This window comes from Sus scrofa, chromosome 15 (genome assembly GCF_000003025.6).
Source record: "Sus scrofa isolate TJ Tabasco breed Duroc chromosome 15, Sscrofa11.1, whole genome shotgun sequence".
NCBI lineage: Eukaryota > Metazoa > Chordata > Mammalia > Artiodactyla > Suidae > Sus > Sus scrofa.
This window is the reverse complement of record NC_010457.5, coordinates 112,899,471-112,905,470: the sequence shown is the minus strand read 5'-3', so window position 1 is coordinate 112,905,470 and position 6,000 is coordinate 112,899,471. Positions and strand designations below refer to the sequence as shown.

The 6,000-nt window shown below is 37.1% G+C and overlaps 1 protein-coding gene across 1 annotated transcript in view; it reads left to right on the top strand.

The window, feature by feature from the left end:
* The window catches only part of KANSL1L (KAT8 regulatory NSL complex subunit 1 like), a 161,100-nt gene continuing 158,344 nt past the window's right edge, over positions 3,245-6,000 (top strand). Inside the window, 1 exon segment of the mRNA XM_005672154.3 lies at positions 3,245-5,661. The gene's annotated coding sequence lies outside the window, so the exon portion shown is untranslated.

Below are 6,000 nucleotides of genomic sequence, written 5' to 3'. Positions count from 1 at the left end.
CACAGCTCATGGCAATGCCGGGTCCCCAACCCACTAAGCAAGGCCAGGGATCGAACCCACAACCTCATGGTTCCTAGTTGGATTTTTTAACCACTTCGCCACAATGGGAACTCCCATATGCTCTTTAATTTACTTTCAGCGTTTATCTTGCTTTGTGTTCTTTGAATTTCCAGAATTTGTGGTTTGTTGTCTGACATTAATTTGGAGGAATTCTCAGTCTACTGCTTCAGATATTTCTTTTCACTTTCAATATTCCCATTACATAGACATTAACAACTTTTGTAGTTGACCCACAATTCTTGGGTATTTTGTTTCTTCCTTTTCAGTCTTTTTCCTCTTTGCTTTTGACTTTGGAACATTTCTGTTGACATATCCTCAAGCTCAGAGTTTTTTTTCTCAGCTGTGTTCAGCCTAATAATGAGCCCATCAAAGACAATTCTCATTTCTCTTATGGTGTTATTGGTTTCTAGCATTTCTTCTTGAGTCTTAGAATTTCCATCTCTCTGCTTAAATTATGCATCTGTTGAATGTTATCTACTTTTTTTTTTCCATTAGAGCCCTTAGGAAATTAATCATAATTTGTTATTTAAGTTATTTTAAAGTCACAGTCATATAGTTCCAACATTCCTCTCTTACCTGAGTTTGGTTCTGATGCCGCTTTTTCTCTTCAAACTATGTTTTTTGCCTCTTAGTATGCCTTGTAATTTCTTGTTCAGAGAGGGAACATGAAATTTGGTAAAAGGAACTTTAGTAAATAGGTATTTAGTAAGAGGTGGGGCATAGGGGAAGCATTCTGTAGTCTGATGATTAAGTTTATCTTTTAAGGAGCCTGTGCCCCTGGCTTGAACTTCACAAATGCTTCACAGATTTTTTTCCACCTCTTAGGTAAGATAGGCTGACTAAATAGAGCTTGCCTTAGTATTTCCCTTACCCACACAGAAGGCTAGTACAGGCTGGATTATTTCCTTAATTTACTTTTAACTAAGAAAAACCAAGACTTTTCAAGAGATTTCCTTGGAAGAGAATATATTATCTCTCACTTACCTCACTGTAGCATTTGATAGAGCTGTATATGTCTTTATACTTTTAAACACTTGAGAATCTTAATCCCATTTACTCTGGAGTTTCCTTCTCTCCCACTAACTAGACTTTTTAAGTCAATCTTGTTCCTTTGTAGCTCCTCTTTCCTTGTTCAAATAAATGTGAGTGAACCCCCTGGCTTGATCCTGGGCTCTTTTCTCTTTTTTGCTTGTATTTTTCCGTAGATAAATGTTTCCAGTCCTTTGGCTTTAAATACTCTTTATATGACAGTGACTCTCCAAAATAATATCTTGAAATGTTAACTTCTTGCTTGAATTCTATACTTATTTATCCAACTGCATCCATGTGGATGGCTATCAGGCACTTCAAACTCAATGAATTCCAAAGAGAACTTTTTATTTTTATCCTTCAACCTTCTGTCTTCCCAGGTCTGCCTCATTTAAGCAATACACCACTAACCACTCAGTTGTTCAAGCCAGAAACCTAGGAGTCATACTTGATTGCTTTATCTTAAGCCTCATAAGATCTTAGCTGTCAAAAGTTTCATCAACTCTAGCTTGAAACATTTCCTAGATTCATCCATTTTCATCTCTGCTACTGCCTTTGTAGTCCAAGTCACCCACTATCTTTCATTTAAATTACTTCAGTAGCTTCCTAGTCGGTCTCCCCACCTCTGCTCTTGGAAGCTGTTTCCATTCTTTCTCTAATTTCTTTTCTGTATAGAACAACCAATATAATTAAAAAAAAAAAAAAGTCAGGTCATATTACACCCCATCCTCATTCAGATGTTTAGTGGCATTATTTTGACTTATATAAGATGTCCATGGTTTGGACCCTGTTTGCCTTTCTGATCTTATTTCCTGTTACTCTCTCTGGTTCGTTTTGTTTGTAGTTTTTGTCCCACAAACACACCAAATTTATTTCCTGCATTAAAGCTTTGTATTAGTTGTTATTTTTCCTTGGAAAGCTCTTACCCCCAATCTTGGATGTGTTTTTGTATAAGGTCTGAGTTATGGGCTAAGGCTCAGGTTTTTGTGTATGAATGCCTTATTGTTCCAGAACCATTTGTTTGAAAAACAAAAAACAAAAACAAAAAACCTAAGGCTTTCTGCATTGAGTTGCCCTTATATCTTTGTCAGAAATCAAGTAACCATGTAGGCATAGGTCTATTTCAGAGCTCTTGCCTTTTTTTTTTTAACCAGTGACCCCACCCCCACTCCCACATGGAAGTTCCTAGGCCAGGGATCAGGTATGGAAATGGATCATATCCGCAATCTGAGCCACTCAGAGACAACCTCAGGTCTTTAACCCAGTGTACCACATTAGGAATTCCAGAGCTCTTTTTTTCCCATCAATCTATGAGTGCATCATTTTGCTAATCCACACTTATTTTGACTACTGTAAATATAGGTAATATGAATCCTTCAGCTTTTTCTTTTTCTTCTTTTAGCTATTTTAATTTCTTTCTTTTTTCATACAAATTTTTGAATCAGCTTGTTGATATTAGCAAAAATCCTGTGAAGATTTTGATTGGGATTGTGTTGAATCTGTAGATCAGTTTAAGGAGAATTAATGTTGTAACAGTATTGAATAACCAATGAAGATAATGTGTCACTCCATTTATTTAGATCTTCCTTGATTTTTTTCCCCATTGTCCCCCCCCCCCAACTGTGTAGATCCTACACTAATACAATCATTATGTTAAGCTATTGGAATTAATACTGTATTAAAAATATCTTTTCCTAGTTTTTTCTTTTCCAGTATCTAGAAATGTAAGTGATTTTTGTATCTTGACCTTATATCTGCTACCTTAGTAAACTCATTAGATCTAGGAGGTTTTTAATAGATCCCTTGGGATAGTCTGTGTATGAAATCATACATCTTTGAATAGACACAGTTTTCTTTTTACTTTCCAGATTTGCTTTTTGTTTTCCCCCTACTATCTCACTGGCTAGGACCTGCAGTGTGATAGTAAATAGGAGTGGTGAGAATAGACACCTTGCCTCAGTCCAAATCTTAAGTAAAAGCATTCAGTCTTTCATCATTAACTATGAAGTGCTCTGGGAATTTGTGTAGATACTCTTTATCAGGTTAAGAAATTTCCCTCCTTTTCCTAATTTGATGCTTCCCCCGCCCAATTATGAACAGATATTGCATTTTGTCAGATGCTCTGTGTGTGTGTGTCTTTTTTTTTTTTTTTTTTTTTTTTTTTTTTTTTTTTTTAAGGGCTGTACCCGGGGCATATGGAAGTTCGCAGGCTAAGGGTTGAATTGGAGCTGTAGCTTCTGGCCTACACCGCAACCATAGCAACGTGGGACCCAAGCCACATCTGCAACCTACACCACAGCTCACAGTAATGCCAGATCCTTAACCCACTGAGTGAGGTCTGGAATTGAACCCTCATCCTCATGGATACTAGTTGGGTTTGTAACCCCTGAGCTACAGTGGAACTCCTGTCAGATGCTTTTTATTCAATTTTTTTTCCTTTAGTCTTTTGAATGGTGAATTTCAATGATGGATTTTTTTTTTTTTTTTTTTCCTTTGTAGGGCCATAACCGAGGCATATGGAAGTTCCCAGGCCAGGGGTCGAATCGGAGCTACAGCTGCTGGCCTACACCACAGCAACTCAGGATTTGAGCCATGTCTGCGACCTACTCCACAGCTCACGGGAATGCCGGATCCCCAACCCACTGAGCAAGGCCAGGGATTGAACCCTCATCCTTGCATTCATGGAATAAGCCACTATTGGTTGTGACATACTCTTTTAATATATTGCTATGTTTGTAACATTTATTTTAATAGAAATAACTGAAATAGGTTTTGTTACTACTTATTACTACTTAAATCCTGGAATACCTTTAAAAATCGTGACTCACTTGTTTGTTTTAATTCAGTCAACAATTATTTGACAATTATGTGCCAGATATTGTCTTAAGTGCTGGGGATTGGAACACTGAACAAAACTGAGTTCTGCCCTTTAACTGTACCCCTTTCTATAATGTAATGAAATGTCAGGTAGTGATTAGTGTTCTGAGGAAGAATAAAGCAGTGTAGGGGAATAGAGAACCATGAATTGAGAGGCTAAAGCTGTTTTAAATAATTAGTCAATGCAGGATTCTCTGAGAAGATGACTCTAGAGCAGAAACATGAATGACGTGAGAGAGCCAGCCATCTTACTTGTGGAAAATTGTTCCAGGCTGAGAGAATTGCAAACACAAATTCCCTGAAACAAGGACTTGTTTGGTGTGTTTCAGAATAGCACAGAGGCTAGTGTTTCTGGACTGTAGTAATCCATGGAGAACGTGTAGGAGGCGAAGTAGTCAGGGACGTGATAGTGTAGAACTCTGTAGGTTATTGTAAGGACAACTTTGGATTTTATTCTGAATGTAATGGCGACCACTGATTTTTCACCAAATATTTACTGAGTATTTGGTATATATCAGATACTTTTGCATGTTGACTTTATTAAAAAAATAATAAAATATCCAAACATTTGTAGATCTTAGAAATGTTGGCTATAAGTGTAGTTGTTTATGTATATGGAGGTAGTCAGAGTAGTAGAATTTAGAATAATCAGTAAACATTGTTATACCCAATGACTACATATTTAAGTAATGTAGAAAATGGGAATAAATGCACTTATGTTTTATGCTAAAACTGTACGTATATAATTTAGCCTTTTTTTTTTTACATTATAGGAGACAGCTATTTTCATGAGTTTCTTTGGGTTGCAAAGTCAAGAGAATTTCAGATTAGGTTTTTTAATGTTAATTTTAATCAAGTCCAGTATACCAATTGTTCTCTTTTCTTTCCTTTTCTTTTTTTGGCTGTGCCCACAGCATGTGGAAATCCAGTATACCAATTCTTTTCTTTTTTTAGCTGCGCCCACGGCATGTGGAAATTCCCAGGCCAATGACCCAAGCTCCTGCAGTGACAATGCCAGATCCTTAACTTGCTGCACCCAAGGGAACTCCCAGGTTAGGATTTTTTTTTTTTAAATAAGGATGTACTTGGTAGTAGGATATAGAAAAATCTCATGGAAATCCTAGAATAGGAATTTTGGTATGGCTGGGCCTTTCAGAGTCCAGAACCTCAAAATCTTTATACTCAAATATATTAGTTATCTATTGCTATGTGACACATTACTCCAAGAAATTAATGGCTTAAAGCATTTGTTTCAGTTTCTTTGAGTCAGGAATCTAGGCATGGTTTAGCTGATTGCTTCTGGCTCAAGGTTTCTCAGAAGGGTGCGGACAAGGTGTTGGTTGTAGCTGCAGGCTTCTGAAAGGCTTGACTGAGGAAAGATTTGCTTCTAGGATCACACACATGGTTGTTGGCAGGCTTTAGGTTATTGCTGTCCATTGGCTAAAGACAGTAGTTTTTTGTCATGTGGGTCTTTCCAGCTCACATCATGGCAGTTGTTGTTCCTGAGCGAGAGAGGTGACAAGCTGGAAGCCACAGTCTCTTTGTAACCTAAAGTTGAAAGTGGCATCCCATTATCTCTGCTGCATTCAAGTCGCTAAATCTAGTCCACATTCAAGAGGAGAGGATTACACAAAGTCAAGAATGCCGGGAGATGGGGATTATTAGGATCATTTTAGAAGATGCCTATCATACCAAGTAAGCCCTAGAGATCTTATTAGAGTTTTTGTGTGTATGTTTTATTCTAGTTTTCTATCATTAATGATCCTTAGCTACTCTCAATGTCTATATTTCTTTCTCTTTTCCTCTACCAATGTAAGTTCTTCACTATTAATCTGGGTATCTTTTTTTCTACCTCTTATTTTTAGTTTTCCCTTAAATTTAGTTTATCCAGGGCCTAAGATGAACTTCTCTGCTTCGTGATATTTCACCTTTTGCCCCTGCTGATAGCCAGTTGATTATACCCTTAGCTCCCTGTGCAAATTTTTGAAAGTGAAGTGAGAAGGGAATGGATAGAGCATAGTATGTTTTGAATAT